The sequence below is a fragment of the Sinohyriopsis cumingii genome, chromosome 17 (genome assembly GCF_028554795.1).
Source record: "Sinohyriopsis cumingii isolate HCF-2022 chromosome 17, ASM2855479v2, whole genome shotgun sequence".
Lineage (NCBI taxonomy): Eukaryota > Metazoa > Mollusca > Bivalvia > Unionida > Unionidae > Sinohyriopsis > Sinohyriopsis cumingii.
The window spans coordinates 48,485,523-48,511,767 of record NC_142977.1 but is presented as its reverse complement, the minus strand read 5'-3'; the positions used below and the strand labels follow the sequence as shown (position 1 = coordinate 48,511,767).

Sequence of the window (26,245 nt, the reverse complement as noted above, 5' to 3'; positions counted from 1 at the left end):
TATCAATCACAAATTGAAATATATCCAGTATTAGAGTTGGAAAAGAAAGTTTTATTTTTGATATATTTTTTTAAAATTATCTCATCCTAGCGAAACACTTTCTGCAAATGACCTTAATAAAGGAAAATAATAAATTAACCTAAACCACTTTGAATGTCGACCGTAACTTGTATTTACACGGCATCATGCGCGGAAGAAAATACCAACTGAACCGGGATTTCAGACAGCAGATGAACTTGATTCATTGAACTTCATGAGCACAATCAAACAAATGCAACAGTGAAAAAGTGGAACTATGAAAAATCGAGAATGTTAGATTTGCGGAGGATTTATTCCGAATTATTGTCTGCTAATAAAGGATTCATGTCAGTTGCTGTGTCAGGGATGCCCACACAGCACGCCGTCCAAATGTGAAGTTGCGTCGTGCTGAAAGACATAACACTGTGCCATAATTTATCTTATGTCATGTAAAGAAGCTGCATAAATTATAGTATTTAAAATTTTCTTCATTTTGTAAGAACTCAAGAAATTAATTCTGGTTTGAAAGACAAGATGACGGTAAAACTCAGAAGACGTAGCTGTACAGTACCGTTGGTGTTTGAGACATCATAAAAAAGGTAACTGCGTTAACTTCGCTTTTTGTTTGGTAATATGTTGGAGATCATCTTTTGCAGACCTTCTTTGAGCTTGGAGTAGCTTTTACATTCTAAACATTTTTATTTGCACTTATCTGCTTAACATGTATTGCTGGGATATCATATAGAATATGAAGTCAGTATAATGGTACTATATTTTAAATATTTGAATGATAAATTACTGATAAATGATATAATGATAAACTACAAAATAAATAATTTGCCCATTATCCAAAATATGTTAATTAAAACAAACATTGAATGTAAATTCAGATATAATGAGCAGTTGTAAGAAGTCAGAAATAACATTTTATCAATTGAACCAGTTATGTGTTATCATCATCAATTGTAAAATAAACACATGGAGACAAGTATGCTTAAATTCTAAAATGAACACACACACACACATATGGTATTTTAATTTAATACAGAAAAGGTGACATTGATATATGCAGACCAATAATTTTTTTCTTTTTCAGATACAAATTAAAAAGCCTAATTCTGAGAGTTTCACCTACAACATTCATGATGGAAAAGGGCCACTAATTAAGAGCTGACATATGTGGAAGAAAAATACCATCCATGTTGAAAAGGGCTAGAGGTAATGTGAGAAAACATAATTTATCAATCTGAATTAACATTATTGTTGCTATTTTATCTCAACTGGTCAAAAGGCTAAGTGGGTTTATGTAATGGTCCAGAGTGTGTTATTTATTTCACATCCCTTCTGTCTTTCAACAGTAAGAAATTAGCTACTTTGGAGTCCATAGTTCTGATCAATTTGTTTATATAAAACTTGGTTTTGGGCTTAAATCAACATCTTGGATAAATCTAATAATGAGCAAAATCCAAGTATATACACGAGGTGATCATGTATAAGATTAGTTGAGTTCTTTTAACCAACCTAAAAGCCATACTTCCACAATATAGACTAAAATCATTAAGTTGTCCTCGAAGTTTGATGAGTATTAACCATTAATAATAATAAAGTGATCTTTCACCTGACTGAGCATGTTACCACCGCATGCAGTATTTATGCATATAGTGCAGTTTTTACTAAATTTAGAATACATGCTTATATAAATGAGATCTAGATTGAAGAAGTGAAGATGCATACAAATACACGAGGTTATAACCACTACTGCTGATTCAAGTTTGATCATACTTGGCCATTGGGCTTCTATAGTCAAGCTTCACAATGATGCTTATTATGAGTGTGATAAAGGTATGTTAATGAAGTGACCTTGCATCTGATTGGCAGAGTTTCTTACGACTTGCACAACAGTGTTTATGGTCAAATTTAGATCTGACTTGTTTAATTATTTGCTTGTATGTCTGAGGCTGTAAGCAAATTCTATGCAAATAATGTGGTGGTTCTACATCTCACTCGCCATTCTTGCTACTGCTCTTAAAACTATTTCTCATTAATTTTATCTGACTTGGTAAATAGATTTATCTCATCAAGATATAGCAAAGGAGCAATTTTGTAAAAAAAATATTCATATTAAACTCAAATTCTGCATCTGATTGGTTGACCTTGCAAATACTATAAGGGCTCTATTTCTGACAAAAAGATTATTTTGATCTAATGTAGCAGAAATGCTTATATGATCAAAACATCTAACATTTTTGATAACAAATAAGAAATAGTTTTTCATGTAAATTTGATAAACATTGATAAATCGGTTCATATCATTAAAAGCTTGGAAGAGTTTGATTACATGCGAGACCTTCACATATTAATCATGCTTTATTTAGAGAATTATTTTTGTCAGGATTTAGTAAAATAGGTAAAATCAGTATGGACTGGTTTTGTTATGTACAGCAACACTAGTTGTTTACTGAGTACTGAGGGAATTGGAGTAAGGCAAGGGTACATTGCAGTAGGTAACCTGGTTGACTTGATAACAGGATTGTAACACAAACATTTTTATCAGGAGTCTATCATACATACCATTGATTCACTGCAGATCCTGCCCCCATTAGTTACCTTTTCATACATAAAGCATTTGGGTTTTTTATGTCACAAATCCCATAGGGATTAAAATTAACATCATAGGTCTCACTGGATAATTTTGTATTTTGACATACACCTAATTTTTAAGGTAGAAGGCATGAACCTAATTATCACAAGCCTAGCATTTCTAAATTCACACATAAGCTAAATCTATAATGTGGTTTAGATTTACTTTGAGTTAGGCATGGAAATAGGTTGGCTTGTTAGTGACTGCCTGTCACAGTTAGATGAGCATTGGAGATCAAATGCTTGATCTGCAAATGAGCTGCTGACCTTTATGTGTGTCTGCTACAGAGGCAAATATAAAAAAATCTAGATGGTTGAGGGTTGATGAAAAAAGTATGCTAATTTGTTATAGTACTAGTGAACTTTATTCATGCATAAGCCACATACTGATTCTTTTAGCTGCCTTGTCACAGAAAAATATTGAAAATAGCTATTTCTTGTCAAAAATGAATGTAAAATTTAGGAGATGATGGCAGTGATGGTTCAGTATAGAAATCAATAGCTGCATCAGGAATTAACCTGATTACTGCAGTCAAAATCTCACATGTATGCTTTCTACAAAAATCATTAGTTTGTTTTTGTTAGTATCTTCAGTGTAAAATTATTCTCATTTTTCTGTAATTGGTCATTGTCGGATGAAAATTCACCAGATAAAATGTCCAGTGAGACCATAAAATACACAATTAGAAAATAAAATAAATTTATTCTAGAAAGAAATATTGCATGCAACTCTGTGACACAAATGAAATTAATGAGAAAACACTTAAACAAATGGCTAACATTACTCATCTGGCTTATATAACTTAACAGTTGGCCATTTCACTGTGGAGTAGTCAGGTATATCTAGTATTGTAAGAACAGAGCCTAAACAGTAATCTCAAAACTTTTATCAGATCAATTGCATACTTAGGTTTGGAAAGTATTACATGGGAATTATGTTAATTTTTAAAGATCAAAATGTACCTGCATGTTTTGACCCTACCAGAACCAAACTAAAAGCTCAAATGTGTGCAGTGCTTTTTGCTCGTCACAACATAATTGGGATTATAACTGCTAACCCTACCCTCTAGCACACATTTAAGATCTTTAGAGTTTTTAAATACAGCCTTCTAATTATATAAGTTTCATTACATTGGTTAATAATTAGTCACATGTGATGACACTTGTAACTAATCAAACCACAGCCACTGAGAGCAGACTAAGCACTGATATTTATGTGGTACAGTGGCAATATACAGTCCGTCTGCTGCACATTTAGTTACCTGCCCATTAAACTGACAACACATGAAACAAACTGGACAATTCTGAAAGCCTTGAATTTGACTTTATTTATCTGTATGGTAGAACAGAACATGAGTTGAAAAGCTTTTAATGAAAGACCTTGATATCAAACCTAATAATAACTGCAGGAGTTATATTATGGATAATTAACCATTCTCTCAGTTTCAAACTGGGCATTCCATCCCATGGGGTTCTAAATGTAAACCAAGTGTAACTGATATCCTAATGAACTGTAAAGACCATAGCAGCACAACAGCAGGGGGCCAGATATGTCCAGATCCAGGAATCATAGACCAGTTTCAAACTGATAATGAGCCACATAAAAATGACACATCTGCTAGAACTTATGTGATGAAGATAACTTAAACTGCATTATTATTAATCCTCCTCCTCCACATCATCATAATTGAGATGCATCATATATGTTTTATTGTAAAATAGTTTATGCAACATAATTCAGTGAAGACCTTTACTGCCAATTTACCAGTGAACCATTTGTTTCAATGAACATATTTTATGTTGTAACAAGGAGCATCATTTAAACATTATGATACACTTATCATACCTGTATATGAAATCTTAATACTAACACTTATACTTGCAATACTACTACTAATAAAAACACCTGCACTGATAATTTGATTATGTTCAATTGGACTTGTATCTAAATGATCACCAGCTGTATGAAAAGACATATTTTAATATATAGATATTGGATGGAATACTAGTTACCACAATTGAATAGTCATATGATAAATGATATATTATTATTTTAAACAATTTATATTTGCAGTGAAACATACTTTTACATTATCTTCCCATAAATTTCATTTATAGAGCAGTATACTCTGCATTCATTAAATTACTGAAATGGTTAATAATACAACAACAAATACTGCAACTTCCAGAACCACAAAAATCAAAAGATATAAACAAAAACTTCCCTACATGTATCAACAGTTGTCACTTTATAGACAGAACCATGAAGATTTAGGACAGGATGTTAACAAATTAGGTATTCAAGTTAAAAAGAAAAAAATACCAAGTAAGCTTACTACCAAAAAAATCAAACATTAACAGTGAATTTTAGTACATTCCCAGGAAACAGAATATATAATTTTTCTTAACTTGATCTGATACATCTTAAATCTATAGAAAATGATTCATATTGTATGACTAAAATATTATGTAAACAAAAATTCCATCACTTTTTTCAGATGCAACATGCATACCCCAACCCATCCTTCTTGATCATAAAGTATACCAGCATTCCACTATAAGATGGGGAGCTGTAGTTGCTCAGTGGTTAGCTTTCTGGACCTGTGAAATAAGGTAGGTTCAAATTCTACCATCGGACCAACCTGGGTTAGCTACCATGGTGCGTCCTTGGGCAAGGCACTATACTTAAAGTGCCTTGGCACTAAATAACTTACTTGTGTTGCTTTACCATAAAAAGCCAAACCAAACACAAAACAACAACTTTAAAATATGAGTTGTGTCACTACTAAGTAAAGGAAAATCATACTGAAGAAATGTTTTTGTTAATACAATTTAATGGATCTAAAAATCTCTTTCTTCTGCAGGAGTTTAAAATGTTAAATTAAAAAGGTCATGGTACACATTGCTTTGTTCGTACACATCAGGCTCCGTATCCCATATCCAGCTAAAATTTTCAGTAGAGTCTGAATAAAAAATATTTTAATCTGGATGATAATATTCTTTCTCCATTCGTATATTACACCAGCAAGATTGATCCAGATAAGATTACATTTTACTATAACACTGATGATGAGTATGCCTCATAACAACTGACAAATGTGGAGAGAATGGAGTTAAAATGAACTCTGATTTCTTTTCAGCCATAACACAAGATGATCATTTATTATGAAAAAACCTGAATAAAGTTGGAGTTCATAACCATGACAGTCTTGATATAATATAAATTCAATATATTATTGTTGTCTTGAGGTATAGTTCTGTATATTACAATCTCACACAAGATCAGGGTATATTTTAGTACCATACAGTTAATTCAGGATTGTATTAATACCTATTCTGGTGAATGAAAACTGAATAAGTTTTACTATTTTGGAACCAGTTGCAATAAAGTTCACTACACAAGAGAAAATATGACTTTACTGTAATATCTAAAATGTAAAATCTGCAAACAGAATACTTGCTTGACTTTACACTTCAACTATATCATAATATTTATTTGAAATGAATTTATACAAATGGCATTAAATTGGGTTTCAGGCTGGTAATGACAATGGTCACACTGACTTAGACCCAGGGTGGGCAACCTTGTCACCAATTGCCACAAGTGGCAAATTGGCCATGTAAGTTTGGCTCAGTTGTGGCATCGTATGATGTTTTTCACTTCTCATTCGCCACACCTGTGGCTACATTGAAAAATAGTTTGCCCACCTCAGACTTAGACAACTAGTAAATTATGAAAGAAAAATGTCATTAAATTATGCTTTTCTGGATTGCTAGATTAATAAGTTATTGTTGACTTGAAGTTAGAATATTATGTCAGTGAAGATAACACTCACAGTGACTTTGACATTTTGAGCTTTTTGTGAAGACATTGGAATTATGTGTGTGAAGTGCTAGATTAAGTGTGTGTGTGTGATTTGGATTTGTTACATTACAAAAAAATGTAATGTAATTAAAAAAATTACTAGTTTAAAAAACCTCAATCATATCATGGATTAAGTAATGATTAAATTGTATTGCAAAGATCAAATCAGCAAGGATAGCACTCACAATGACTTGGGTATTCTATATCCCTAAGAACATTTTTGGACCTATACTGTATAAGAAATTGAATCATGTATTGCAGCATAAGAAAAATTTCTCAGGCATGGAATTAGAGTCTTAAATACAGAAAATCAGTACATACAAAATAAACGTGTTGGTATGTGAAGATAACACTCACTTGACAATATAGCCAAGTTCTTATAACAAATGATATAACTATATGTAGTTTGCTTGTAAAATAAGTTAGGAATGAATATTAATTATATAATTTAGAATAGAGAAAAGCACATTAAATTCCATCAATAAATATTTTGTGCTTAAATAAAATCTTAAACAAAAATGTACAAGTCCAAAATATTTTGTTTTAGTGCTATGTCTTACTACCCAAATAACGGCCATGTATATGTGTTCCAATGTCAATTGTCATCGGAATGAGTAGTCCATCTTTCAGGAATAGCTGACACACTTGGCAGCCTATATCGACACTCTTCCACTAATTTATGTGTAATTAATATACTTACAGTGCTGTCTTTATCCTGGTGGAGTGAAAATATGACACTAGCAAATGGACACATTTTCATGTTCCATTGACATACATTTGAATTTGTTGCAATGCAACGGTAGTCGAGGTACGCCAAAGTTTGTTTAAGTAGGTTCATGTGGGGAATATGTTTCTTGAATGAAACAAAACATTGCTTACAGTTCCAATAGGCAAAACATATTTTTATTTGTTTCCTTAAAGAATAATGTTTCAGCTTAACCCGATTTTGGCATTCCTGACTTTCATCGCTTTCCAGCCAACTGAAATGTGGGCCAACAAAACTTGAAAACAGGTCTGGTTCTTTTGTGAGAATTTGAATTTATTAGAGAAAAGACATCAGGATAAGTGAAGTCTGACAAAAACATTATAACTTTACTTTGTAGAAATGCATTGTTATTGGTTACCAGTTGTGTGTGATATTTCTGAAAATTTGACTTTCATTACACTGTTAGTCGACATCAAAACGCTTCACACAGCACCCTTCGTTAGGCAGTAAGACCCATCAGCCCCCCAACAAATATATTGGGTGATGTGTCTTATGTTATCGGACTAGTCCAAAATATTGCTTAAAGTTTCTAAACTATATACAGAACAGTAAGAAACAACTTAAAGAAAATAAATAACTTTTAAAAAAGCTCATAGTAATTGCAATATTAGTTAGAAAGCTGCTGAGCTGTCTTCATACATGCAGCCCACAACACCTTATATACTTATGACATATTGCATAAAAACCCCAGCTTGTTAGAACCTTTAAACAAACATGGGACTTAGTATCGCAAAAGTACATTTAGTAAATCTGCACAATAATTATATTTAAAAAATTACCAACTTAATAGTTTACACATTAGTACCTAATGATTTTATAGCCAAGAAGAAAAAAAGTTGATTTCTAGTAGTACATGCCATGTTTACTGCTGCTGCTCATAGCAAGAGTTCGAAACCTGTGTTAAGCTATGCACTTTTACAGTATGATCGAGATACACCACATGACAAGATTAGTCAGCATGTGTTTGTATCAAGTGAAATAAAACAGAGAAAATCAAAACTTAAACACAGTGACATACAGAAACTTAATATTGGTATAAACACATTGAGAGTAGTGAAGTGGGACGATATAGCGTCAATGGGACTTACCATTAAAAACCACCCTGGGACGATATAGCGTCAATGGGAAATTTAACATTGTGGAAACCCCTGGGATGATACAGCATCAAGGGGAATTTAACATGGGAATATGGGACTGTTTAGCGTCAAGGGGAATTGAACAGGGTGGGACTGTATAGCGTCAAGGGGAATTTAACATGGGCAAAAAAAAAAAAAAAATCTTGGGCCTGTTGAGCGTCAAGGGGAAATGGAGCAGGGTCGGGACCCTATTTTAATAAGGTCCCGACCTGATGGGTCTATGGAAATGGAACAGGCGAAAATTGAAACAGGGAGGGGTCTCTATTTTTTATTTTTTTTAAAACAAAAAAAAAAATAAAAAAAGGGTAGGCAGTGAAAGTCAAGATCTTTTCGAGACCTATGAGTGGCCCTGAAAAGGGCCTTTGGGTTTATGTTAATATGCCCTTAACATAAAGGGCATCTGTGATTTCTTCTTGTTCTTAGGCTTCGCCTGACTGCAGGACCATAGACTAAAACTCTTTTGAGACATCCTTGCCTCTCCACATAGATCCTACGTATCCATAGGCTGGTATCTGTCCTATGGACAACTGTCCACTTGGATCGGACGTACATCGGTATGTCTGTCCTGAACATCATCGAAGACACAAGTGTAGAAGATTGAACGTTGGTCCACATGTTGAGGTGCCGAGAACAGGTGAAGGAATGCAGTGAACTACACTTATTTATAGGGAGAGGAAGGATTGAAACGGAGTTCACTGACCAATCCAAACACGCGTTACAAAATTCAGTCAGCCCACATCCAATCCGAAGAGAGCAGTCTGTGACGTCATGTGGTCTGTATAGATTTGCTAGCACCTGTGTGCAGTCAATTCATGCGACAGTTTTTCAACATGACGGAAACTCAGAAAATGATAAATTGGGGTGCACCAGCTGTGGAGACTACCCAAGGGAAACCGGACTTACTTTCAGAAGAGGTGAATTGGGATTTTGTGGATTTTCTTACCTCGCAAGAATTTGTTCCGGAACCTTCGTCACCTTCTCCTTCATTACCACATGTGGAGAAATTTAGACAGAGACAGAAAGAAGAATTGGAGAAATTTATACAACAGCAAAAGGAAGCGGAACAAGCTTTTCTCCTACAGCAACAGCAGCAAAAAGAAGAGGTAAGAAAAAAACAAGAAGAAGAAGAAGCAGCAGCAAAGAAACAAGGGTGTGAAAATCAAATGGTCACGGTACTGTTAGACATTTTAGCGGAGTTAAGAAGTCTGAAACAAATGTTATCAGACTTCTTTATTACGACCAAAGAGAATACGACCTTCCCGAGCTAAACACTCTAACCCTGTGACTAAGCCTCCCGTGCCACCCTTAGTGATTTCAACCAAATCATCATCATCAACACTACGCAGTCCAGAAGTAGGCCTTGGCCGTGGCAAATCCTTAAGGCAGTTAAAGTTGATTGCTTAAACTCACCCCTACACCAAAAAAGGCCCTTTTCAGGGCCACCCACGTCTGTCGAAAAGAGATAGACTTTCAATTGCCAACATCCATTCAAACTATAAAAAAAAAACATTTTACCTCTGTAGTACGTGTGTATGAGTGTGTGAGTGTAGGTTCTTATTTTAAAATCAAAACCCAAAGTCACTTACCTTTTAATACCTAATTTATTCTTTTATAAATATTTACAATCCAATTCACAATTCACAACAGAGCACTTTAAAAAGTTCATAAACTTCTTCTGTCTCATTGTTCACTCTCTGAGTTTTTTGAATTTCTTCACCACCACAGTCTTTTCCTCCTATTCCTCCTCACTTTCTTCTCTTCTTCTTTTCTTCTCCTGTTTCTTTTTCTTCACCTGTTTTCTTCCTCTTCTTCCTCTGAAGAATCCCTCTCTTCTTCTGACTCCTTGTTTCTTTTTTGGGCAATCTGGAGACCTGTGTCCTTTTTCTTGACAATAATAACAGGTATCTTGACTTTTGTCTTTTCTAGCCCCTTTTTTCTTTTTTGACGGTCTGGACACTCTGAAGACCAATGCCCTTTCTTCTGACAGATATAGCAAGTATCTTGACTTTTATCTTGAAAGGAAGGAGAGTAGTCCCTCGGCTGGTCTGAAGAGAATTTTTGGATGACCCCTCGCAAAGCTCTGATGAAACGTTCGATCTGGGTAGTCTCTTCCATCGCTGTGCTCGGTTTGAGAGTGAAATGAAGAGTGAAAGGACAAGACACATACCCTTTTATATACGCTGGTCTGCTATGACTATAAATTAGTCCATGGTGTTTAAACTTTAGTCATTTGACTTTTTGCTATCAAGATGAAATGATCCAATTCATTTGAGAAGAAAGAAGAAGAAAGTAAGAGGCAGAAACGTGCTTTATCGCCTCGTACCAGGGCTGAAGTCTTGGCACAAATTCATGCCAGTGATTTTGAAGAGGACATGAGTGAACCAGAATCCAAACCCTCTAAACAAAGTTCACCACCCTTAGTCAACCGTGAAAAGTACTATTCCATTCAAGAGACGGAAGAGCATCCCTCTAGAAAATTTAGAACTACAGCTTACAAATACATGGTGAAGTTTAAAGATTTCAAGTCCGAAGTACTGTTAGAGAAAGCAGAAGGGTTCATCACCGAGATGTGGATTGAAATGCTCAGCATGTTTGGCCTCTCCACCCTGTCTGAGCGAAGGACAAGAACGAGTGCATTGTTCAACTGGTCTGCGCACGTTTGTCAGCCCTGCCTGTTACCAACAACATTTGAAGATGCAAGGTTCACAGAAGAAATGTGCTTGTCAGCTGCTGAGATTGTGCCCTACCTGTGGACAAGGCATACTTACCAATAATGCCAAGGCACACCTGTGTCGAGGAAAGAAAAAATGTCACATTTGCTGCCACATCGTGGACTTGGAACACGAATGCTATGTGCAAAAATACCAACCCCAACCAGAGAAAGAGATCGGTCACAAGAAGAAAGGCAATTTCATCTTTTTCAATTTTGAATGCATGCAAGAGACTGGTATTCACATTCCTAATTTGTGCGTGGCTCATCGAGCGTGCGAGAAGTGCATTCAAGAACCTATTTTCAGTCATTGCCTTCACTGCAGCAAGATTTCTGGAGGACGTGAAAAAATCTTTCGAGGACCGAACACGCTAGCTGATTTCGCTCGATGGGTCTTACACCCCATCGACAAGACGTGGATCCAAGAGGACATCGAACGTTACGGAGATTGTCATCGTCATGCCACAGTGATGGCTCACAATTTCTCCGGATACGATGGACAGTTTCTTCACAGATACTATACAGAACATGGCACCGAACGTCCTAAAGTCACTTTGAATGGAGCCAAAATCATTTTCATGCAAGTGGGACAAGTACAGTTTAAAGATTCGATGAGTTACTTAGCCATGCCTTTGAGTCGAATGCCTAAAACGTTTGGAATGACAGAAATGGCTAAAGGGTGCTTTCCACACTTTTTCAATACGGAAGCCAATCAACACACCGTTCTACCCCATTTGCCTGAGGCTCACTATTACGACCCTGACAACATGCGTACCGAACAACGAGAAGCTTTCTACGCTTGGTACCAGGCTCACGCCTCTGACCCTTTCGACTTTCAGGAAGAAATGCTAAAGTATTGTCGTTCCGACGTGGACATTTTACGGTGTTGCTGTGGAAAATTTCGACAACTGTTCATGGAACACGGAGGGGTCAATCCTTTCAAAGAAGCTTGCACCATTGCCAAAGCATGTTCCTTAGTGTACCGGCAATGATTCATGCCTGAAAACACCGTGGCTGTCATCAGTCCTCAAATGACCAACTATGTCAAACGTCAATACTCGGTCAAAGCCCTACGCTGGTTACATTACTTGTGCGACAAGGAAGACAAATGGATTCAGCATGCCCGCAACGGAGGGGGTGAAAAGACCATCAGAATGCATTCGGTCGATGGTTGGGACTTAGAAAACCCCAAGATTGTGTACGAGTTTAAAGGTTGCTTATTTCACTGATGCCCCGTCTGTTACCCTGACCGTGGCACTAAAAATCAGTTTTTACAATGAACCATGGAAGACTTGTACCAGGCCACATGTCAGCAACGCCTAAAGTTAGAACAGGAAGGATACTAAGTGGTGGAAATGTGGGAACACGAGTACCATCACCGTTTGAAAACCGATCCCGAGTTTAAACACCTCGTGGAAAGTTACCAGTTCATGGACCCCCTGAACACGAGGGATAGTTTGTACGGAAGAAGGACCAATGCCACCAGTTTGCTGTACCAAGCCGACGAAGAGAAAGGAGAAGAAATCAAATACTTGGACGTGTGTTCACTGTATCCCTACGTGTGCAAATATTGTCGCTTTCCTGCAGGGCACCCACAATTGTTGACGGAACACATCGATTTGAAAAACATTCGACAATATGAAGGCTTGATCAAATGTAAAGTTTTGGCTCCCACTGACTTGTACCATCCCGTTCTACCTCACCATTGTCAAGACAAACTGATGTTTCCTTTGTGCCGTACTTGTGCTGAAACGTGCAACCAAGGCCTGCCTTGTCAGCACACCCAGGCTGAACGGGCCTTGACGGGGACGTGGGTCAGCGTAGAATTGTTCAAAGCTCTGGACATGGGATACCAACTGTTAGAAGTGTATGAAATTTGTCACTTTCCCAAGACAGAACAATACAACAAGGGTGACCCCACTCAGAAAGGCATTTTGGCAGACTACGTGGATGCCTTTTTGAAACTAAAGCAAGAAGCCAGTGGTTATCCGTCCTGGTGTCACACTCCCGAAGACCAAAAGACATTCAAAGAGAAATACTGGGCACAAGAAGGCATTACTTTAGATCACATCGAGAAAAACAAAGGCAGGCGATCGTTTGCCAAAGTGATGTTAAATTGCTTGTGGGGTAAAATGGCACAACGACCGTGTTTACCCAAGACAGAATATTTGACAGAACCTTCCTGCTACTTCCAGATGATTCACAACAAAACTAAATTCATCAAACACGTGGACGTCGTTCGTGAAGATTTGATCTTAGTCAATTATGAAGAAGATCTGGACTTTGTAGAAGCCGATCCTTTTGGAAATGTCATCATTGCAGCTTACGTGACAGCTCATGCTCGCTTAAAACTGTACGAAGCTTTAGAACTGTTAGGGGAACGCGTCCTGTACTTTGACACGGATAGTTGCATCTACATCGATCACCCGAGTCAACAGCACCCTAACATCGAAGGAGACCGTTTAGGAGCCTGGACAGACGAGCATTCTGACGACAAGATTCTAAGTTTCGCCAGTGGCGGTCTTAAAAATTACGGCTACGAATACCGGGACAAACAAGGAGAAGTGCACACGAAGTGTAAAGTGAAAGGATTGACTCTGAATTATCGTACCAGTCGAGTGGTGAACTTTGGGGTATTGAAAGAAGCTTTGCAGTCTAGAGAAGATGAACACTTTAAAGTGACCACCTATCAACCGAACAAGATTGTACGTTTACCCACTCACCACATCGTCAGTCGACCCTTGGAAAAAGTCTGTCAAATCGTGTATCAGAAGCGAGTGCGGCTTCCCAATCACTTTATATTGCCATATGGACATGTCGGTATAAAACATTGGTTGTAAGTGGATAGCCACTCACCAGAAGCATGACTATGCCACAGCAAGAATCAAGTGAGAAACCTGATGAGAACTCCAAGTTCAAACCCTACCATTTTCCAGTCTTCTTACCTGACTATTGTGATTGTGCCCGTCGATTGGACACATTTCAGAAATAGTTTACGGATAGGGAAGGATTACCTTCTTCGCATGTTTTAGCTAGAACAGGATTTGTCTACTTGGGACCTGAGTCAGGATTGGGATACGAAGTACAGTGTTTCGCTTGTGGACTGAAGTTACGAATGGATCTATGTATCTATAAAGGTTCAGCTATTCTGGAACACACTCGATGGTCTTTGCACTGCCCTTACCTTTCTATGGCCTTTCCACCCATTACACTACGGTACAATTATGACGGTACCTTAGAGACAGTACCTTCAAAAACTAGATATAAAAAAGGAATGATGTACAAGCTTGAGACTGCATTGTGACTAGTATAAAAAGGGGCTATGGTCAAGATCGATAGTTCATTGTGACTACCAAGACCAAGCGAACAAGATGAATCCTTTCAGAGAAACACAAAACAAGTTCAGAAAGGCACAATTCAAGTTTGGGGCTTCTGAAGTGGAATGTGATTGTGAGCCTTGCGATGGGAACGATGCTGTACGCTGTGACCTTAGCGATGCCGTAAAGCATCATGAGAACTTTGTTCTCACTACCCCTCTCATGGAAAGTGATGCTGTGCGTGTCAAACCTGAGGGATGCGAAAGCGATGCTGCTCGTCCTCTTGGACACTTTACTGGGTTTCATTTTAAATGTGGATGTTCACCTTCACGTCTACCCCCCTACGGATGTCATCCAGAATTGAGCAAACTCCTGTCCATGTCACCCAGCCCTCATCGAAACGAACCTGTGAAAGACGAATATTCGTTCCCTGTGTGTTTGTCGGAATACTGCGACTTTGAAAATCGTCTTCAATCATTCAAAGGAAAATGGCCTAAGCATCTGGGAGGACCGATCCCCAAAGAATTAGCCAGAGCCAGATTTTTCTACTTGCACGAAGGGGATAAAGTCAAGTGCTTCAGTTGCGGTGTGTCACTTCACCACTGGGAACCACAAGATTCGGCCTATCTAGAACATGCTCGTTGGTCACCGAATTGTCATTACTTACCCTTAGTGGGACCGAGACATTGAAGTAACTTACCATGTCGTTAAAGAAGAAACCAGATTGGTTAGGAGTCAAATGTTGGACATCATCGAGACCAGTATTTAAACTTCATTTCAAAAACGATATTGAATCATTACCTAAAGAACTGCAAGAGAAGATTTACAAGGAAGTTTGGCAGGGGCTTGCCAGAGTGAAATCTCAATGGATAACTGTAGAACTTTTATTCCGAGAAATTCACAAGAGATAAGTGAAAAAAGTCAACCAGTGTGTTAGATTTCTCTGGGTCAAGGGTGCATTCATACTATTATATCGCTTTAGACCGTTTACATCAAAAGAGTTCAGTGAGATTCTTGAACGTTACCCTGAATGGCAGTGGTCTGAAATTACTCACTATGTGGATTACTTTTGCTTTAGGAGAAGATTGTGAATTGTACGTTTTAAGTGATGATCTTGGTAATATAAGATTTTAGTCTTAGGGGGATGTTTTCCTTCACGTCCGCGCTTTAACTATAAGAACCCACAGTATTCGTCATTCAGACCGTGTGATCGACGAGAGAATCTAATCCGAAACCGGCTAAGCAATGAAATTATCTAAATTACACTAATAAATACTTACATAAAATATATATATATCAAATTTGGACCAATGGCGAAGACAAGGATTCGGTCTCCCCGAACTCTCCATTTATGAGAGGCGAGTGTGATCGACGAGGGAATCTAATCCGAATCTAGCCAAAAGTATTACAAAATAAATACACTCACAAAACAAGTACCAAATTCTGAACAATAGAAAAACTCATTTTATCAAAACTAGCCCACTGACTGATAAAACTCTACAAACAAATATCATTAAATTAAAAAACACCTAGTTCAAATACCAGGAAGAAATATACAGGGGGTGGGTGGTGGGAAAAACAAAACAAACCTTCTCCACTTCTCCTAACTTAATGCTCACCTAACACCCTAACTAACAGCTCCAAAAGTCTATCTTCTACATAGGTGACAGCTAAGACAAATACTAGGTATAACCATATAGTCCCAAAATAGAACGTATAAGGTGGTCGCAAGAATAGACCATCAGGGATCCCCCGTATTAAGACCCTAAACTTACACATATAAGGTAGTCAAAAAAACCCAACGACTATCGGGCCCGGCGGCACAATGCTGCAAATATAACAAATATATAGAATACCACCCCAAAAATTACTTGTATAAGGTAGTCAAAAAAAACCAGTGACTATAGGGCCAGCAGCACAAGGCTGCAACCAAAATTTACAACTAGATAATTAGGACCCAAAAACAATTACTCAGTAAGATGGAAAAAACACCAACTCCATCCAGGGCCAGCAGCACAAGGCTGCAAAACCAATCGACAAATACTGTCACCTAAAAGCTAACATCGACCTCAATAGACTCTATCTCTCTTAAAAACAGCACAGAGTTTTTATGATTCAAAATTCCAAAGACGGAAATTTAGAACAAAAATACCCTGGATCGGAAAAACCCTGCTAACCTGTGGCAAGACAACTCCGCCCGAGCCTGACCACTTTCGCCCTTTGCGACGGACAGACATCAAAACACATACGTGCAGTGCACGCATCATAAATTAAAAATACGGACTAGATCGGGTCCAATCCCACTAGTCGCTAATCAATGCAAATGAATGACAGAGTGTGTGCTGGGTCCAATCCCACTCAAACAAAACATAGGCCTTACAATCAGATCGATGTGTACACAAAAGTACCTTGACCTGACGGCCCAATCAATTAGTGTTCTGTGAACACAGATATGCCTGGAGGAAGTGGCTCCATTCCTTCCTCCAAGGAGTAATCAGTTAGGTGCCTGTGGCATCATAAACCAGTGGTACATGCTCAATGCGAAGCGCACGCCACTATAATTCAACTCAACAACAACAACAATCGTTCAGACCATTCCACGGAATAAACAAAGAAGATGGAGGTGACAAAATTATTCAATCTATTAAGAGATATCTATTTTTGGATAATGGATGTTGAATATGTTGTAGGAAGAATAGAAAAGGAATGGAGTGATGGAAATAGGCAAGACTTGTTAACTATTCAAGTCAAAAGACTAAAGGTGGCCGGAGATCTCATCGCAGGGATGATAGAAGAAGAAGTCAACAAGTCAAGAGGATTTACTGACCCACCTTATGTCAGAGTGGGAAGTTTGAAGGAAGCACTGGACCATGTCATCCAAGTCGGGTGCTTCCTGGAAAAAGTATTGTATTGGATGGAGTGGTGATACGTAAAATGGGGGTTCGACCAGTTGACAAAAACGGAAGAAGTAATGAGGAAAGTGCTGACGGAAGAGGTAAAGAACATCAAAGAAAAGTGGTCTAAGGAAAGAAAAGAAGAAGAAAATAGAAAGAGAAGAAAAAGCTTTGAGAAACTCAACAATAACTGGATAAGAATACAGGAGAAATTCCGAGTGATAGGTCATCCTGACTGGATGCCTGAGTCAGAAATAAAGAAGAAGATGACAGGAATATTGGTAAAAGTTAGAAGATGGTTGAAGAAGTGGAAGAGTTAGAAGAAGAAGAAACCCAAAGGCCCTTTTCAGGGCCACTCATAGGTCTCGAAAAGATCTTGACTTTCATTGCCTACCCTTTTTTTTTTCTTTTTTTTTTTTGTTTTAAAAAAAATAAAAAATAGAGACCCCTCCCTGTTTCAATATTCGCCTGTTCCATTTCCATAGACCCATCAGGTCGGGACCTTATTAAAATAGGGTCCTGACCCTGTTCCATTTCCCCTTGATGCTCAACAGGCCCAAGATTTTTTTTTTTTTTTTTTTTTTTGCCCATGTTAAATTCCCCTTGACGCTGTACAGTCCCACCCTGTTCAATTCTCCTTGACGCTAAACAGTCCCATATTCCCATGTTAAATTCCCCTTGACGCTATATCGTCCCAAGGGTTTCCATAATGTTAAATTTCCCATTGACGCTATATCGTCCCAGGGTGGTTTTTAATGGTAAGTCCCATTGACGCTATATCATCCCACTTCACTACTATTGAGTATATATTTATAAATCTGAAATGGTTAATTAAAAATAGTTATTAGTCAAATTAACAAGGATGCCAGTTACTAGCTTTGATACTCTGTTTTTGTTAACTGAAAACATGTAGACTCAAGCCACATCTATAATGATAATTTCTGGCACTTTCAAGGCTGATATAGCCCTTTCATTAAAACCTGCAAACATTTTTGACAATTTTATCTGCACACATTGCTGTACATTTTATACATATCTGACTTGCCAGTATTTCTCCCAGCCATTGAGCTACCATTGGCAGAAGAGATCTTTTTGCGAAAAATATTTCCAAATCAAATCCTGTTTGGTTACTTGTAAATCGACATGGAATAGCACAACCCTAGCACAAATATTACTATCCCTACTTCGTGGAGACATTGAGGCTATGACATTGTACCTACTCAACCTTCTGTCGTATGACCATTTTGAATTTTGCGCTAGATATGGCTGTTACCAAATACCGGTGTCTAAACAGTACATAGGTGCTTTCTGGAAAGATTTGCATGCAGTAAGATTGCACATCAGATCCACAATATTTCCATCAATATCAACACAGATTGGAGGGGGGCCTTTGAAATTGTTTCTACATATTTAAACAGGTTTTCAATGAATTGTTGCTTTTTGTTTTTATTAGCAGGTATTTATACATTTATAAAATGAGTGTCCTGTATCACAATATGTATCAATCTTCCTGCAAAAAAGTTTCCCTTGTTTTTTTGCTCCCAAGTTACTCCCATTTTATTCTTGATAAAAGTAGCTACCCCTCCCCTTACATCTCCTTATAATCATTCACAATTATAACCCCATTTAATTTTTCCTCATATGAAGTTATTAGTTCTTTAGTCAACTTATTATGTGTTTCTTGTATGAAAATCATATCATAATTTGTCTTGTTGTTTAGTTTAATTATTTTTTCCCTATTTATTCAGTTTAAATTTGCTGAGGCTATATGGAAGTTTTTTATATCCATTTTCGCCTCTCCACCAGGTTGTCGCATTTTTGGTTATACATTAAGTATTATTAGTTTTAATTTAGAATTGAAATATCACCTAGGGGATCAAATAGTAATTTATTAGTCAACATGTAGACCCACTCCATGACCTTCTTGAATCTGTAACCCAGAAATTCCGATTAACTATGCATCTTTTAGAATCATACAATACATTATATAAAATATGGTAATGTATACCTTAAAACAATACTGCATTTTAATCCAAGTTTCCAATTTTGCAAGAAGTTGTCCCGCACATGCAAAATCATCTGCTACCCAATATGTAAACTTGTCGCCAGAACATAAATTCTCAAAAAATTCCCCAGCGTATAGTCTGTTTCTAAATTCTTTAGTAATTTTCCCCCATCAACAAGACGCAAACACATTGCATCCTATTTCATTGTTGTTTCTCTTCCACATAATAGCTTATTTTTTATAAAATGTTAAACTTTACTAATCTTTTTTCAAGATCACTTTAGTTTGCAAAAATATATCTTGTCATTTATTGGCATTCTACATTGAATTTTGTAAACTAGCTATAAACCTGACCTAATTACTCAACTTAACTGCTGACAGAAACAGTCTACAGTAAATGTATTTCATTTCTATAGCTCGATGGATAAACATTACATCTTTTAAAGCTGTGCACAGAATAGGCCGACATATCACGAGTCAGGAAAACATGGGGGTGGTATCCCCTGTGTCCAAAATTAATATCATTTTGAATAGAATATTCTAGTGACAATTGCCTCTTTTCAAATGGTAAGCATTGCTTTTTTTTATTTTCGTCAATCTGTCAAATTTGGTATGCATTTTGCTTTAATATTTGAGATGGAAACCTTAGGTGCATAGAAATGTCAGACAGCATTGTACATCATGGATGGTGTCCAACATACTTTTATGATCATAAAACAAAATCCCATTGTTTTAGTTATGGCCACTGATTTAAAAAATATTCATCCAAGCTAAATATAATAATAATAATAATGAGGACTTTGTATAGCGCCTAATCTTTAGAAGCTCTAAGCGCTTTGCAACATTAGACAACATAAAAACATACACAATGATATGATTACAAAAACAAACACCATGAAATTAGAAAACAAAAAACATGCTGAGAATATTTAAGGTAGTTAACATTATTAAGTCATTAAGTTTGTTTTTGCAGTCAGAATAAGTAGTTTTGAGAGCTCTCTTGAATGGGATCACTGCGTCTTTGTGTCTAAGTTCAGTGGGCAATTCATTCCATGTTGCTGGGCCCTGGTATGCAAAAGAATGCTGTCCATGTGACTCTGTTTTCATAGTGAGAATAATGAGTATATGATTGTCGGAAGAGGAGTGTAAGTATCTTTCTTGTGTGTACACATAGGTGAGGTCGGATAGGTATGTTGGACTAGAGTCTGTCAGTGAAACGTAGCACAGAGAACTAATGTTGTGTTTGATTCTGGATCGAATGGATAGCCAGTGTTGGGTACAGAGCAGCGGGGAGGTGTGCTCTGATTGTGGTACTCTAAGTATGATCCAAGCAGCTATGTTTTGAACTTTTTGAAGTCTCTGCAGTAGATATTAAGATGAACCAGACAGAATTGAGTTACCATAGTCCAGTCTTGAAAGTACTAATGAACACACAAGTGTTTTAGTGGCATCAACTGAAAGATATCTGAGAATGGAGCTGATGCGTCTCAGCTCAAGATATGCAGCCTTGCATATGTTCATGACATGTTGGTGCAGTGTGAGAGTACTGTCCAGAGTAACACCTAGGTTTTGTACTGATTGTGTGAATTTAATGTTGGTGTTGCTGATATTTATTGTGTGAGGTAAAGGACGTGAATGAGAAAGTCTTTGTGTTGTAATCAGAATGGCCTCAGTTTTATCATCATTCATCTGCAGCTTGTTACAAGTCATCCATGATTTCACATCAGAAATGCACATCTCTACACCTTGGATGGTAGCATCAACTTCAGTTGGGTGGCTAGATTTGTATATTTGGGTGTCATCAGTGTACAACTGGTGAGACACTGGATGATGATCTATGACACTTGAGAGCAGCTGAGTGTATAGAGTGTAGAGAACAGGTCCAAGAACAGACCCCTGTGCAACACCACAACATAGATCAACTGGGCTGGAGTGTAATCTATTTGCAGACACAAATTGTGTCCTGTGGCAAGGGCGATATGCAGATTGTACATTGCTAAAAAGACTGTTTGAATTCAGACAAGATGCAAGCTGGGATTGAACAACCTTTTGTAAGATTTTTTATATGAATTGGAGATTAGAAACCGGGCAGTAGTTCTTTAAATCCTTATGGTGTAGTGTTAGTTTCTTCAGCAGAGGTTTTACAATGGGAGTTTTGAAAAATGATGGAAATTATGCTGATGAGAGAGAGGTATTAATAACATCAGTTAGTGAAGGCAATACTGGATCTAAGCACTCAAGCAGCAGTAATGTTGGAATTGGATCAAGTTCACATGACTTTGGTGCACTCTAGGATGATTACTTAAAAATGCATTTATTGGTGGTGAGAGACTAAATACATGACTTGATACTTGTGTTTAGCATTAATTGGAAAGCTGAAGATTAGTAATCTTTTGACATACATATCTTAATTGTACCATTTAATTTACAAAATTCAATGTAATTTGCATTGGTAAAATGTGTAGCACAAGAAAAGTCATTATGAATCAGAGATAAATCATATCTTTGTTTTGTCTGGAGCTTGACTAATTTATTGCACATTTCTGTACACTATTTTGTCTTTAATCCAGGATTATTCACTGCATTCGGATGCATTTCATGGTGAAAATTCACCAGCTGGATTTAAAAGTGGTGAATATTGCTAGCGATTGTTCTGCAAACCCTGTATGTCACAAGGAGTCAGTGTATTCAAGGACTCATACAGTATTTACAAGTTCTCATTGACATTTCAGATGAAAATGAAGAACTGAAAAAAGATGAAAATCTCAAGTGGAAACCTTTCTGGTCAGCCATCTCATCCAAAACCTCCTGAAATGGAGAGTATTTTGCAGACTCCAAGATTTCCTCTTATCCTGCTGGTATGTTCTATTTAGTTTATCTGGTCTCTTTTTATGTTTTATCAATTGCTTTTATACCATGCCACAATTGGAAATTCTTTATCAAAAGTATGTATAAATTTCATCATTTTTCTGTCTGTTTAATAAGATGTGTTTAAGAGTACTTACTTACTCATGATGCTGTATATATGAGATTAGATGTTTTGTTAAAAAAGAATGCATTTTGTGATATATTGTATCACTGCTTTATATACAGTGGTCATTGCAACCAGTATGCATTTTGTTTACATGCCAAAAAATCCAGTCTGATTTCTTTGTTTCTTTTTTACTGCAATTAAGGAGTAGTGATAATCTTTATACTCTTAGCTGCATCCAGAAGGACAACACCATCACCATCCCCATCCACTCTGGAGTGGAGAATATAAAGATTTCTCTCTGCCAGTTCCTCTGCAAGTAGTAAGTATTGAGGATGGAAAAAAAATGTACATTATAGAATAATGAAACAAATACTACAGGTGTTGACTTTTATATAATCTCTTATTTCATTTACAGCTCTCTAAATACGAGTAGGTCAATTATACACTGTATTTATGAATTTAATTCTCATCTAAGGTAGTAGAACTGTTTTATGTTTGACAAAATGTTGGGTAATTTGTGGCCATACACTAAAAACACATTTTGTAGCATTTAAAAATGCTTATGTTCAATGCACGTAAAACTCATTGGTTTGTTGTCACTTCAATTGATAATAGTCTTGTCATCTTGTAGACATTTTGAATGTTAGTGTTCAATGCTAAGGTCATATACATTGATTCAACATCAAAATTTGTTTGCAAAATGGAAGATTATGACATGAAAGCACAAGCTCTTGTAGCTTAGATACTGTTATTTCAGAACATTGTGAGATGTTAATTAATTAAATTATAGGTCATAAAACATACTGTTCAAGACTTATTTGTGCAAATAAACAATGAGTTGTTTTTCATTGATGTGTCGACTGTTCATCATTCCATTGGTTTTTTTTATTTTTCTTTCTGATGTATACCATTGTCTTGTGTAAGTCAGACGCCTAAACCATCTACATTGAATGCAGACTTTACAGACACCAGCAGTGAAACAACATATCCAGGGAATAAAAAAATAAAGGATTATGGGAAAAGTTTTCATATAAACTGTACAAAAACCATGTATTTCATTCCATAAATATATTTCATTGTTAAACCCATGTTCACTGTACAGATCTTTTTAAGGAGTTTATAATAATGATCTTGATCTTTCAAAACTAATTTCATCACAAATCTGTTACAGATTTCCAGTTCAATGTACTTATGAAACTGGACACAAATATTGAGAATTTGTTGGAGCAGCTGGCCCTCCAAGTTCATACACAAGGCCCAGACACAGAATATAGAGAAGAAATTCTTGCAATGCCATGTGATTCAGTGGAGGAACTAGAGGGCCTTTGCCAGAGGTTGGAGGAGAATCCCAAACTCTCCAAGAAGATGGTAAATTGGGGCTTTATTTTCTATTTAAAAAAACTGTTATAACCTTTATTTGCTGTTGTGAACCTCAATATGCATTATGCAAGTTCTGCAGTGCCTGTATAATTATTTTTGGGGGTGGGGTGAACATGTAGTGGTCGGCTGTTTTGTCTTACGGATGTAGGCCAAAACATGTTTAGAGATGAACATGTAACAGGTATTTTACTACATATACACTATTACATATTATGTGGCTACTTTAATTCAATCCTTGAGTGAATGTCATTTATGAAGTTAATAGATTCACGGTGGTTAATTTGGTTTATAATTGCTATTAGTACATTGTGTTGCATAGTTAATGTTATCAAATTTTTTTCAAGTTAGAGAAATTAAATTTGCTTGCAAAACCATGGCAAAAAATAACTATATACAAGCATATTTTGTCACATCGATCATGAAATACTACTACTAATAATAATATCAAAATCAAAAAATAGTAATATTATTATTATTATTATTTTCAGATATGCTACTTGAGCTCCCTTGGCAGGTTTACAATTGGGGATAGTGTCTGCAGGATGATGAAAAAGCTTAAAACAAAAAGACTGGCCAGAGTATAGTCCAAAGGGACATAAAGGGAAAAAAGCATTTCAAGAGCTTGTGATATGTCAGGTTTTGATAAGTAAGTATGGCTTGATTTAAATTGTGTTTTTCATGTGACTTGCCAGAGATTTTTAAATGAATTGATAAAGTAACTTGAGACCACATTTCAAAGTACATGTTTTAAAAATATTCCATTGATTATTGCTGGCATTTAGAAAAATGCAATGCATCCTTTGTTGTGAAACTTTTTTAAAACATTGTATTACTCTTGCAGAAGCCTGCTTGAAAACTAATGGCAAAGCAAAGGCAAATGGAATGGAAGAGACCATATCAGAGACCCTCAAATATGCACCCAACCAACGCAGAATGATAAAAAACAAGGTAATCCAAATGACTCTTATTTCATCAATATTGGATTCAGTTTCGTCTTTTAAAGCATAGTATTTGCAAAGTGGATGCATTTCTAAACTGATAACAAAACCAGCTTATCCTATTGCCCAGGACTATCAAAGCTAGAGTCCAGCTAACTACAATATGCATATATCTTGTCTGATCGGACAAGTGCCTCCATTTGGAATTTTTATTCACATGAAATATTTGGATGAAATAAATTCATCTTTGTGCAAATTGATTGCACCATCCACTTGCCAGAAATGATAAGTAAGTGCAAAGTTATCTTGTATCATGGCTTAACGATAGTAAGGGAAGCACAAGTGCAGTGAAGAAAATTTCATACATTTTTATAATGCTGATTAACATGACTTCTGCATATGTAACTAGTGCTGAGATGATATGACTTTATTTAAGCATTACAATTTTGTTTTAATTTGCAGGTGCCTGAGCAGAAGAAGTAATAGATAAACTTTACAGTGGAGTTGGAGACTGATTCTGATTCATAATCTTAATTAAATCTAGAAAATAAACATTAAAGTCATATTAAAATATCTGTTGTATTGTTTCCTTCTTTCATTTTTCTCTTAAAAACAAATGTCTGAACCTTTAGTCTGTAAATTCAGTGGATTCCTTATCAGCCCATCTACTTTTACTTTACACCATGCTACTTTAAAAAAAAAATGAATTATCCCCATTGGGGTAGGTCCCCCCAACCCCCCACCCTACTTTGTCAACTTACCTGCCACATTTAAATCTAATGGAAGGCCCTGCTGTAAAGCCTGTTAGTAAAACTACCCAACAAGAGGATTTCATACATTTGCAACTCCTAGGTGGATGGTAATGTTTTCATTTTTGTAATGTAGATTTGGACATTCTTGCCACCAGTATGGAATATGTGTTTCAGAAACACAAGCAGCTTTCATCAGATTTCCATATAGGTTTTATATGTTGTGAGTATGTTGTAGGAAGTTTTTTTAAATAACATCATATGAGATGATGCCAGTGGAAATGGCAGAAAAGTGTCTGTATTGTTCACCAACTACACCTTGTTCTTACAAAATGTGGCTGTTACACATTCCCATGATGATGTCACTGACAGCCATCAGTGAGGAATGCCCCAACAAGCATAATACAAATTGCTTCCATTGTAATTGTTACAATTCCATTCTGACCACTCCGGTGTCCTAGTGGTTAGAGCGTCCACCTCAGAAGCGGGAGGTCATGGGTTCAAACCCCAGCCAAGTCATACCAAAGACTTACAAAAATGGTATTAACAGCTACCTCGCTAGACGCTCAGCATTAAGAGGTTAGTGTTAGGACTGATCGGCCTGGTGTCAGGATAATGTGACTGGGTGCAACATCATACTACATGTTTGCAGCATGATGCCCCAGTGCTATACATCACTATAAACTGCCACACTGCAGACATCGTAGCAATATGACTGAAAAATTATTCAAGCTACGTTAAAAATCCAATCACACACACACAATTCCATTCTATGATCCAGAACCAACACTAATTCCGTACTACAGTTCTTGCATTTCAATCCAATTTTGCTTTTGAAATGTAGTGCCACTCA

The 26,245-nt window shown here is 36.6% G+C and overlaps 1 protein-coding gene and 1 long non-coding RNA gene across 7 annotated transcripts in view; one reads left to right on the top strand and one right to left on the bottom strand.

The window, feature by feature from the left end:
* LOC149778569 (uncharacterized) overlaps positions 1-26,245 on the bottom strand; it is an 81,706-nt gene that overhangs the window by 37,773 nt on the left and 17,688 nt on the right. The gene's annotated exons all lie outside the window — the stretch shown is intronic.
* Positions 82-25,216, top strand: LOC149778570 (uncharacterized). 6 transcript variants are annotated; one of them, XR_016415527.1, is made up of 9 exons: positions 88-617; positions 1,115-1,236; positions 5,157-5,271; positions 22,084-22,209; positions 22,528-22,644; positions 23,497-23,693; positions 24,194-24,351; positions 24,547-24,653; positions 25,106-25,216. It is a non-coding gene; the product is annotated as an uncharacterized LOC149778570 (long non-coding RNA). The 6 variants fall into 6 exon arrangements; XR_016415525.1 differs by having other exon boundaries at positions 89-617; positions 22,555-22,644; XR_016415530.1 differs by having other exon boundaries at positions 90-617; positions 22,555-22,644; positions 23,497-23,659.